We start from the raw sequence: 13673 nt of genomic DNA, 5'->3' as shown, positions 1-13673 counted from the left end.
TTGGATGTGGTAGAGGAGCATCATGTTTTAACACCTTCTCAATTTTAACCATTATGCATCCTTTATTTACCATATTTCTGTGCACTTTATGCCCAAGCTTTGTATTGAATATGGAGCCCTCACCCAACTTCAATCCATGTTGCAGAAGATCTACCTTGTCTCCAATAGAAAATGTAGAAGAAACATTTGCACCTATAAACGAATGTAAATAAGGTTAGTATTTACTCAATAAAACATTTACTATATTATCAATAATATTTAACACATGCCTCAATATTTTGATTTACCTATGTTGTGTCTCAAATCTATGATCTTCCATGGATGTATGTCCCCTTCATTAACATCCTCATCAATCAAATGTGGTTGAGTGATACCAATTATCAAAATTGTAACATAACCTGCATTAACCCTTTCTCAACATAATAAGTTCTAGACTCTGCAAATTCGACCCTTCCTAGCCCAATGACCTGATCACTAATAAGGAGATCAACAGCATCCCCTTTTGCCAAAATTATATTTTCCATTGTAGCTTGTATCAATTCTGTAACAAAAATTAAATCGTAACATGTAATCAAAAGGTTGAACCATGTAAAGTGTGACTTTATATTTTCACAAAAACACAACTTACAAAAAAGTAATATGGATGCAATAATTTAAATAGTGTGGTAGTCATATTATATATAATGAAACATTGTTTCCCACCATCTAGTGCCTACTACCAAAAATTACTTTACATACAAATTACACACACACACACACACACACACACACACACACACACACACACACACACACATATATATATATATATATATATATATATATATATATATAGATATATATATATATGAAGACCGGGCAATTAGAGATGTAGATAATATCATAGAATGAAAAATATAACCTCATATCAAACCACCAAGTTCCTATTTAACTTTAGAAATGACACTTGTAGTCTTGATGCATGTGTATGAATAATGATCATAAGAAATTTGTAGAAGTTGAAGAACCAAAACATGGTCCTTTGGAAAATATAAGAAATTCCAAGATCGATGCTACATAAGATGTCTAAAATCCCCATGAGAAGGATAAATTATATTTATATTTCACTTAGTGAAGATGTTTGATGTTTGAACTTGATAATCGAAAGCCAAACTAGAGGTTTTCTTCCAAATAAAAGTTTTGTTACTATAAATACTAGATAATTCTCATTTTTATTCTAAAAGCAAAGAAATTGCATTGGAAGAAAAATATAGTATACCTCAATAAGACATTTATTCATAAACTTCAAAATTATACAAAGCTCACATTATTCTCCATGGATCAAATAATTATGATTGGATTATTGTGTTTGTGCCAAAAGGAAAGCTATACCGTTATCTTTCCTTCCAACTCAAGCACAAATGTAGTGCCAACAATAACATATATTTATATACAAATATTTTGCACTATCATTGATCTTCATAAATTGTTCCAAATTCAATAAAAAGGCACATCAAAAGCTATAACTCTAACCATTGTGATTATTTAAACAATGTCACTCCTAGAGCATTGGTTGCATAAGTGTAATGGTGTCTAGAAGAAAGTTAGTAATCACTAGGTATCCTTCTTGCATAATCACAAATGCACTGCCACGAACAATATCAGAGCACTAACCTTGGTGAGGGTGAAATCTTGATAGTTTTCCTTTTGGCACAAGAACAAAGATCTAGTGCATTCTATAATTCCTTCTAACACAAATACAAGCACATTTCCAACAATAATTTTGCATTGTGAAAAAAAATTAACGCATGCAAGATTTACTTCTATCACAAACACAAACACATTTTCAACTGCAAGATGAAGGAAATTTAACACATTCTAACCTTCCTTCTAGCATAATGACAAACATATTTCTAATAACAACATTGCATTATGAAGGAAATATAATGTGCTAGCTTTCCTTCTATCACAAGTAGAAGCCCATTTCAAACAACAACATTGCACCTCAAATGAAAGCTAACAATCAATATCATTCCTTCTACTACAAACATAAGCATATTGCTAGAAGCAACATTACATGGTCAAATAAATCTAGCACATGCTAGATTTCCTTCTAGCACAAACACAAGCACATTGCCAATAACAATATTATAAGGTGAACGAAATCCACCACACGCTAAATCTCCTTATAACGTAAATAGAAACATATTACTCACAAAAACATTGTAAAGTAAAAGAAATCTTACACAGAATGAGTTTCTTCTAGCACAAACACAATCACATTGTCAAAAACAACATTGCAGGGTGGAAGATATCTAACATACACTTGATTTACTTCTAGCATAAACTTAAGCACATTGCCAACAATAACATTGTAGGGCAAACAAAATCCAACGCGTGATAGAATTCCTTCTAGCACAAACACAAGTACATTTCCAACAATATTGCATTGAAAAAGAAATCCAATGCAAGTTATATTTCATTCTAGCACAAATACAAGCATGTTGCCAACAACAATATTGCATTGCAAAAGAAATCTATTGCATACTAGATTTTATTCTAGTACAAACACAAGTACGTTTCTAACACCAATAGTGCATTGCGAAATAAATTTAGTGCATGTTAGAATTCCTTCCACCATACACAAACATATTGCCAACATCAATATTGTAGGGTAAAAGAAATTTATCTCATGTTATATTTTCTTCTATCACAAACATAAGAATATTTCAAATAACAATATAGCAAGGTGAATTAGATCTAACATGCTATTTGTACTTATATCTCAAACACAAACATGTCACCAATAACAACATTGCAAGGTGAATGAAATCTAACACATGATAGATTTCCTTCTCTCGCAAACACAAGCACATAACAATATTGTACGGTGAAAGAAACATATCGCATATTAGATTTACTTCTAGCTCAAACAAGCATATTGCCAAAAACACCACCATTGCAAGACAAAAGAAATCCGATGTGTGATAGATTTCCTTCTAGCACAAACACAAACACATAACATTTTAGGGCTAAAGGATCTAGCGCATGCTAGATTTTGTTATAGCAAGAACACAAACATATTACCAACAACATTCTAGGGCAAAAGAAATCTAATACATACTAGATTTCTTTTTAGCACAATCACAAGCACATTGCCAATAACATCATTGTAAGGTGAGGGAAATGTGACACATACTAGATTTCCTTCTAGCACAAACAATTGAATTGCAAACAACAACATTGCAATGCGAAAGAAATCTAGTGCACACTAGATTTCCTTCTAACGCATATACAACCACATTGTCAATAAACTCATATAAGGGTGAAAGGAATCTAATGTATGCTAGATTTCCTTCTAGCACAAACACAAACACATTATAACATTTCTAGATAAAAGAAATCTAGCACATGGTAATATTTACTTCTAGCACAAACAAAAGCATATTGCCAACAATCACATTGTAGTGAAAAAAAATCTAATGCATGCTAGATTTCTTCGAACCAAAATAGAAGCATGTTGTCAATAACAACATTGAAAGGTGAAGAAAATCTAACATGTGTTAGATTTACACATAGCACAAACACAACCAAACAACGACATTTTTGCCAAACAAGTAATTCAACAAGAAATGAGTAAAAAGGCCTTATAACTCCCTTTATTAGACATTGCCACTCAACATTTGGAATTTTCGAAGTACTCATAAAACCTTCAATAGATTGAAGTTGATTAGGAGATAGTCTTTTAGGATTCCCGTGGCCAAAATGAATAAACTTTATCAGTAGAGATCTGCAAGATCCCACTCACAACTTGAGCAATAGATAAGTCCACACATGAAGTTAAAGGATCCTTTCTAAGTCTTTGAAATTCCACCATTAATTCCACACAGGAATCATGAACAAAAGCCATCAATTCCTTATTCCAAGAGGCAATAAGTTGATTGTGTGTGTCATGTTTATTTCCTAAAGCAATTACGAAGGCTTCATTTTCAAATAGATATCGCCCCGCATTGTGGCATATAAGAAAACATACAATGATCATCACTAGCATGCTGACTGAGAAATTCAATGGAAGGGGGGATAAGATGCAATTATCTAAACAAACCCTCATAGTTTTTCCATACTGGGACACATTTGTAGCAACACCAGCAATTTGAGCCAAGTTGTAAGACATATACCTCCTGTCCAATGCCACACTTGTCTATCCGAAGCCAAGGGTAATGGCAACAAGCCATTTATCTGTAATTTTGCTCCCATCTTCAACTATGCATACATCTATAGTATGCAATTTTGTCACAACACTTGAGCTACTAAATAGATTTGATATTTGAAATTTTCTCCACTTTTTTTTTTTTCTGGAAATAAACTCCTTAGAATGGAAAATATGGGACCCACAAAGACAGCATATTTCTCGCATGGAAATGATAATCCTGTTTCCTGAGTTGACAATAACACCTATTCAACTAACATAAAAACCAACAATACAACAATACCATGATATTTAAATTTGTTAAATAATCATTTGATTCTCTGATCACCACTTTCAACAGCGTCTTTTGTAAAGTTATACTTCAAAGGTATACAAATAATTGTAGAATCAGATGAGCCCCAAGAAAGAGTTTTGCGAACAAAAAGTGGAAGAAATTGATCTTGGAACCTCCCAAGTAAATCTTTACCTCTTAAATAATACATTTTTGCACTTGGTGATCTTGAAGGTATAAAATGACCAGGGTTCAAAGACGTATTAAGGTCCAAACCCAAAGGATCAAATAAATAATTAAATCCATCAAAAACTATCAATGGAAGGTCACATAGCAGGTAACAACTTAGTAAGCCTGAGCCATAGCTAAGGGTTTGACCTTGAAGTTTCCATGGAGGATTAAGATGGAGAATGCATATTTCCTCCATACTTAGCACAATCTCTTCAAAAGTAATTATGAGAGCAGGCCCCTCGAATTCACCTAGATTAGGTTGAAGTAGAGATTGTCATGGGTGATCCCACTTATCATATATAATGTGTAATTTCTTTGCTTGGCATTGCTTTGCTATGTCTGACAGGTCAAACAATATAAGGTCGCCATTCCCATATCTCTGAAACAATTCAGTTATTCTAGTATGATCCATACAAGGCAAATCTTTTGACATTTCTTGATCTATAAATGACATATATTGTAGTGACTTTGCACCAAGTCACTCAGCCAAATAATTGCTTATAAATCAACAAAGTGTAATGGTGATTCTCTGTTGTGAAGACCCATATGAAAAGTGGTGTAATGATGATAAGACCAATGCAACTACTACTAGGATACCCACTCACCTTTCCCTTTATCCTACAAAACACTCCCAGGTGTGAAATCCTATTTTTGCCAAGTGTTTGTTTGTAAAAGGGGAAAGTAATGAATAATTTAAACTGCCAGAATAACTTTCTTTAGGGAAAACAAGATGGAAAACATGAAGCCTCATCTCCTTACCAAGCAAGTAAGGCTAACTAGGCTTGATTGATATCCATGACCGAGGAACTATATTAGTGGTAAAATTTGTTGTTTTCACTATGATTGGTGATGAACCAAAGACACACGTGTTATCATCTTCAAAATGTTAACAGTTACACATCCATGGCATCTCTGATTCTTCCAACTTATATGTCATAATCAGTGTAGTTGAAGCCTTGGAGATTTGTGGATCCAGTGTTCTTAGAAGAATGTGGCAAGGTTAGAAGTTGTTGTACAAGCAGTTACTAACCTTTATCACAAGCTGACCAACTGGTTTTCCTATTCTATATTACTCTCAAGATATACTTACATGCCACAAACAAAAGAAGGTATTGTAAAAACAATCTCTCTCTATTTCTAAAGGAAAACAATCTCTGTGAAATGACCAAAGATAATTTTTTGTTATTTTTGTAACAGTTGCCTCGAGAACATTGCCAGAGAACTCATAATCCATTGCAGCATTTGAAAATGACGCAAGGCACTAATTCTCAAGCATTTCTTGTTTGTTAGAATGAACTAGGTCCTATAAAAGGTAAGTCTATCAACCCAAAATTTCCTTGCACAACTGGAGGGTTAATCTAGCTAGACTCCATCATGTTGGTTTGTTAAAATTGGAAAATAGGGCCAAATTCCACTTTGGACAGCTCCTATGGGAAAGATTATTGCAACATTAAATTCCTCTCTTCGATAAGACCAAAATCGATCTAAAGATCGCCAAATTTGGATAAGGAAAATGGGTTTTCGAATTTATGTTCTCAAGTAAATTTATAAGGTCGGCCTCATCCTTATGTCGACTCATCAAGCCTAAGGCAAGGACATAGGTGTCAAGAGTCAAGTTAATGAAGATGTTTATCTCTATTTAGGGTGTAGTTTCCTTGGGAGAGAGTCGCAGGTCTAAGGCACCATGGGTGGAGGCTAGAGGATTGTTTGGGAAGTTTCACTCTTGATTATGAGAGTGAGTTTCTTGTTGGATAGGGCCGCAGTCAGAGGTATGCTCATTGGGTATTTTTCTGTGCCATTTGGTGTGTTCAATCTCTATTACAAGCCATAGAAAGAGGGATGCTACAACAAATTATCAGTAAGCAGTTTGGAAGGTGTAAAATACTTTTCTCTAGGCCACATATGCCCAGGCTAGAGCGCAGCTAGGTCAAGCACTCTTCCATGTGTTTTGGACTGCTTTGTAATCTCTCGTAGGTCCAAACTGTAGCAAGGAGGAAGATGCATCTAAGAGGGAGTTCTGCATGATGTTTGGGCTTGTCATAGTTGGATTTTTCTCTCCTACAGCAGGCCACGGCCCTAGCTGTGTGTTACAAGTAGGCCGCAGGCCTTGACAGCCTTGGACAAGAGGCTGAAATGCTGGCAGGAGGACACAGGCCTTGGATCTCTTGAATGGGAAACTGTGACCCTTATCTTTTGTTTGAATAATAATCCAAACCATCAGCAAATTGGAACAGAGGTGTTTGGCGGAAGACCACAGTCAGGTAGGGGTCCAGGAGCAAATAAACAAGGTTGTAACAGTTTGCCATCAAACCTTCTCAATAATTGGCATTATCTCGGTTCATCATTACAGAAGTGTTTCAGCCCTTTAAGATCCTCGACCTGCATTGTTTCTATGACTCACATGTTATGATTTGCATTCTATAAACTCTGGACCGCCTGGTGTTCATAAGAATCACTACAGATCTCTCCAATCACATGACAATGACTCATTATATCTACACAACACCTTGATATGTAAAATGGTCTATTCAAACTACATATTGGCCATGATAAGATGGATAAGGTATGACACATGGAAATTGATACTCTGCAAATCCCATGATAGTGACTACAATTCTCATCTATAACATATTTGTACTGTTGTAACCTCGAAGTATAACATAATTCAGATTTCATTAACTTCGTACTAATCAAGCTTTCACCTGTGATTATTATTTGAAGTAGTCTGAACTATAATCTAGCCAGAGATAGCTTGCTCCTGTAATACGACCTTATCTCAGTGCCCTGAAATCAGTATCTATGATATATCTCCTTAGATCTAGGTTATAAATTGACAAGAACCTTGCATAGAAGTAACATTGACAAGGTTAAGTCTTTAGCACAGTAAACCCTGTAGCTGATGGTATATGATATAAATATAAATGGCACAATCCTGAGGATGAAGATAAATGACAGAAGCACCATATGGGGTTCAAGTTGATCACACCCTTGTATTGTGTCAATATTTGAAGATCTAATTTTATTAGTTGAAATACCTCTGTGGCTCAAATCTGAAGAATATAATTTGAGGTAGTATGTCCTCAGCTTTTCATCTTGTGAAGATCACCCTTGGAACACTATGATGATTACCTTGTTCACTTGATCATAATTGATTGGTGGCTTACTATATTGAATATTGCTATATCCCTTATGGAGATTGAAATATCAAGTCATTTTCTCTAAAGAAATAGCTCAAAAGGTCACTTCAATTGCTTCTCCAGATATTCTATTGACAATACTTTCAGGTAGTTACATTTGTTGAGAGTAGGTGTTGTATGCATTTTGCAAAGGTTGAGAATTGTGAAAGTCTTGACATTGAGATCGCTATACATGAGTCAATACTACTGCATACACAATTGTGAAATAAAGATTGTAGGGTAGTACAATGCACATCAATATTGAGAGTCGATGTTCTTGGTGGTGCCTAGGGTTTGTCTTTGAGTGAGATTTGTCAAAATTCTGTATAGCTGATTTACAATATTGATAACTCATATGACAAGATGCATGTGGAAGAAGATGAAAGATGGAAGACTTGCTGATCAAAAGTTCGAAGGCTTGCTTAATAGCTTAAGCAAAGCTACCAAAGTTTTCAAAGTATTTGCCATATGTCTACAACTGTATAGAATATTAAAGCAGTTTCTTTGATATCCTGGGAATTCAGAATATGTTACTATTAGTATGATTATGTATGACAGTGAGGGTACATCTTGATGATGTATGGGCTTCAGTTTTCCAGAAGTACAATACGTTCATCTGGCATATTCAACCTTGAATAAAATCTATTGTTGAGATTCATAATCTGTTGAGCAGTCAATATATCTCAGGGTCTATATTTGATGGCACGTGTATCTAGGTCTTTATAGTGATTAGGGATTTCTACAGAGTCAGTTTCAATAGATTCCCAGAAACTGTTATTTTTTACAGTTTGCTTTTTCCTAGAAACAAGAGTTCTAGGGGTCACATGGTATAGATGCTTAAGTAGATTGATCCTCAAAGTGATTTTGTTTTGATAGGACCACAAATGTCACTATGAATTAACTCGTGATTTGTGTTGCTCTCAATTTAGATATTTCAAAGCTATCCATCTTCTGCTTTCCAAAAACACATGCTTCAGCTTTGACGCCAGGTCAAAATTGAAGCAAATTAGCATCATGTTATCACTGGAACTGGATCACATAGATCATTCAATAAGACAAAAACACTATGAAATGAGACACTGACAATTTTATTACAAAGACAGAGCAAAAGAAAATGGATTTGGAAGCACATGAACACATAATAGAGCTTTTAACACTAAACATTCCAATTCCTATGACTCTTTATTTGCCTAATAACCTTTCACTTCCTATAATCTCTCTCTCACCACATATGTAGCCAAGTTTGTCCTCTTATTGACTTGCCATTTTACAGACCCTCAAATTACACCACACACAATTGTTTCATGTACACTAATTTCAAAATTTGACCATTACTTTAATGACCTAACATTTTAACAACAGAACCAAGGCAAGCCTTTCAGGACCTTTCCTATAATAGCTCACATCAAATCACAAGATCCCAAGATGGCTTTTCCTGGTTGCAGTCAACCTCTGACAGATATGTCACTTATGCTAAAGTGACACAAGAAACAGTATTGTCATAATGTATGACACAAATTCACGTCATTAAAGATGGTGTGACCCACCATAAGCCTTATGCATTAGATATGGAATTGTTTGCTGGGGAAAATAAAGTGGAAAGATGAATAAGGTGTATGATGATTTTGGTGAGATCTAACCAATTTTGGGAACAAAAGGGTAATCACAACAAATATGCACAACTGTGGTATCACTAAAACAACCTATTTAATCATTAATGTTTGTGCACAACGCTATCAATGAAACAGTGATCCTCATTAATCCTTAGTGACAAACAAAGAGCATTAAGACAAAGTGTGCTAAAATAGTCTGTAGTTGTAGCTAATACATGTAAAAATTAGCTTAATGGCTTTCTTGGAAGTTGTCTAAATCAAATCCTGTTGGAACTATCCTGCAACAGGAATACAAATACACAAAAGAACCATTAGACTATATTTTCAAAAGGTTGTTCACCAAAACCCTAGTTGGTTATTAGAGCATGATAGAATTTATTTCCTGTCATATCTTCACTTTTATATATAAACTCCTGTGTATGCAAGTTCAGCCTTTTAGGATCTGAAGCACCCATGAAAGTGCCTCTGCATATCATTGATCACATAAAATAGATTGAAAACAGTTGAATTAATACATGAATACACATTGAGAAACAAAATCTGCATGGCATGTTGGCAGAATATCGAATATAACAACAATTGTTATGCATAACATCAATAACTTAAATTATTGGTTCTCAATGATTGCTCTTGTGATGGATTCATTGTAAACCTATACAAAATGTTTGGATTGACAAAGTACTAGGTAGCATTATAGAATTCACACTGGAATCTGTCTAATCCCAAGACTTAACATCATCATTGATCATGTTTGAGAGGGTAGCAGCTAGCTTACCCAAGGTCAAATACTAGTCACACAATATTCTTTGTGCTTATTCTTTGCAATTGAAAATTCTTTTGTATGGAGAATTAAGAAGTAAAATGTTTTTCAATTTCATCTTTTAAGCCTACCCTTGGTTGATTTGATAGTGGATATTATCTTCAAGCCTTCTTTTGAATATAGATCCCCTAACAATCCTTGCACTATGATATTCTGCAGATGATTAGATCATAAACAATCATACAAACGGAAACTGTTTTCCATTGAGAAGAATCTATATACCCCTCTCAAGGTCCTGCAAGGCAAGGACATGGATTGAAAATAATATATATACTCTTCTCAAAAGAATATATATACGTTATGCATGAGATTAATTCTATACTATCTTGAGGAAAAACAAAAGGCTTGGGTTAGATCCGGTAGTCCAAAGGGAATATCTTCTATTTTTGGTCTAATTGAGGGCTTTCTCGAGCATTGGGGCCCTGGGTTCCGATGATATGAAAATACCTTTCAAGACCTTGTGGTAGACGTACAAGAAGAAGAAGCTCCCACCTCTCTTGAAGATGATAATAGCATATATGTTATTCAAAATCAAAGGAAACAGTCAATGAAATCAAGGTGAATATTGGGTAAAATAAGCAAGCATAAACTTAAATCTGAAAAACTCAGAAATATTACAAGAAATTGAAGATATTTGCAACAAAGGATAACAGTATCACTGAAAAAGACACTTCAAATTCACATGATTAGTTCTTGATGGACAGGCTACTTGTGACCAACGTGGCCCCACAATAAACCCCATCCTCATCAAAGAACAACTATGTGTTGATGTATTTGTCCTAGATTCCATGGATGATTTGCATGAAAACAAGGAGCATGATAAAAAATTTCACCATTGTGAGGATGCCAGTCATGATTTCCTACACGACAAAGTGATAAACAGAGGAAATGAAGAATTTTTCAATATTTCCAGCGATAATACAACCCATATGCAGTTCTAGACAGGTAGAAACCATGTTTCTACCCCAAAAGATCAACCATATGAAAAGGATAATGAAGATCATGCTTCCCTTGCTGATAATTTAAATCCTAAAAACACTTTTGAAGTCACAGAAATATAGTTCAATCACACTAATTCTATTTTCATAGACACTGAAATTAAGGGAGCTGTAGGCTTTCATGGTAATATACTTGGCACCTCAACATTTCATTGTGAGTTTGAGGAGTAATGTAACCCCTACGTTGCACTTTGATGTTAATCATGATCGTATAAGAAATAAATGGAAGTAATCATGATTTCCTACAGTTTGAGGTCAATAAACTCAAAAGGTTTTTCAAAGCCAGCAAAGCAATAATGTGACCATTATTATTATCTGAGTGAAGAAACAATTAATATTATAGTTCAATCCTCAAAGATCCTATATCATGGAATCCGACAGTCCTGCTATTTTTTATGCCTACAATCTAAATTTATTCCTCAAGCCTGATGGGATAGGGAAGTCTCTTCCTTTTACTGTCAATACTCATCTGGAAGAAAATGTTATTGACATATGTGATGGATATTCCTTGGTAGATGAACAAAGGGTATGTTATAAGCTTTCAGTCATACAGATCCATTGGATATTCCTTGGTAGACAAACAAAGGGTATGTTATAAACACACAATTATTGAAGCTTTCAGTCATACAGATCCATTTCCACCTCTAGATGGCTCTATTGTTGACAATAACAAAGTTGGACAACCCAGAAGATTGATGAAACCTGTAATGAAACCCTCGATGACATATACAACTACAGTGCCGAGAATGAAAACGGTGTCAAGAAAATAATTGATGAAGAATACAAACTTGACCAAATAAAAAATTTCTCTCTGGACCACATCAAATGCAAAGATGTTCTCTTCTTCATGAACATGTGGACAATCATTCATGCACTAGATTTTTAAAAGGAAATGTAGACAATGAACCTCTAACAAATCCACATGAAGTCAATGCTGAGGGACAATTTTGGGGCCTGGAAAAGGTGCACTCTGGAATGATCGATGATATAGGTCAAAATGATCTTGAAACCAGCAAGAGGACATTTCTCAACCTAGTCATAAACAAGATCTGGCTTCTCTGACCACTCAGCTTATGGGGTTTAGGGTTTGATGGTGATACAAGCACCGTTATGAATTCTTGTGTCTGTGTATCAATTTCTGGGCATTATATTTCATAAACAGACTCTAAGAAGTTACTTATAGTGGACCACTATAAGACAATCAGGTTCCATCTTTCTAATTCCCTTCACTGTGTGTTCAATTTTTGAATGAGAAATGACCATTTGTGGGTATTATTGGTCTTCTGGATCAAATGTGCATGACCTTGAAGGCTCTAATTTTTCAATGGCAATAGGATGAAGTTAAATCGACAAAAATGGACCTTAAACAAAAGTTTTGTACCATTACTTGGGTCAAACTTATTGGTTCATTCATCACTGCAATTACACAATATTAGAAACATCCAAACACCTAAAGTCTCTAAACAAAGAATTTGGTGTAAACTCATTGACTCCATTTCTTCATTAGTAATCAAACTCCTTTTGAATCAATAAAAGGCTGGTTTTAGAAACCAGAGTGGTCTATTGCCAGCTCAACAGTGACAAAAAGTGGACCCATCGCCCTACTTGTGTATACAGCACTGTCACCTCCAATTTTGTACAAACCCCGGGTTGATAAAGTAAAGTTGGTAGCCCCAGGAGTTGCAACATTCTTGCTGCAATACTGGTGTTCATCAACCGCAACCTAAGAAGGCGTGCATTATTGACTGTGTGGAGAATGAGGGCTGAAGGTTGATGCCCCAACTCTTGAAGCAATGACAACAAGTTCAACAAGAAGACAACAACGTTTTGGGAGATGTATTGGGTCAAGGTTTGACCATGTTTGGCTCAGTTTAATGAGCATCTTGTTGGTGCCATATGAATGATCTTCAGAGAAAGTTTGTGTCCTATTTGACTAGCATTGACTTCTCTGGTCAAGGCTTTGCTATTGTTGTCATAAAATATTAGATTTGTATATTAGTGGTTCATCCTTCTCCTGTTGAGACACAATCATAGGGTGAGTGGTCCAGCCTTCCCCTAGTGATTTGTTGTGTACAGGGTGAGTGGTTCAGCCTTCCGCTGTGATACCCCATGGCGACATGTAGGCAGGATGAGTGGTTCATCCTTCTCTTGCTGAGACATCCTACCCATGCAGTCTGGGACTGATGGGAAGCACCTCTCATCTGGCCAATGAGTAGGGAAATGAGGATAGGGACCACAGTACTATCGATGGACACATCGTGTAATACCATACTCCCTATGCTAGGATGACCTATATTGATCTGTGATCAATTGGAACTAACTTCGGTCCAGTAATAGTGGTATGAGACACTCTATTTTATTTGGGACTGACTTTG

This window comes from Pinus tabuliformis, chromosome 2_1, assembly GCF_031772625.1.
Source record: "Pinus tabuliformis cultivar Carrire ecotype Pingquan chromosome 2_1, CPIR1, whole genome shotgun sequence".
In the NCBI taxonomy this organism is placed as follows: domain Eukaryota; kingdom Viridiplantae; phylum Streptophyta; class Pinopsida; order Pinales; family Pinaceae; genus Pinus; species Pinus tabuliformis.
Note: the sequence above shows the minus strand (reverse complement) of the source record.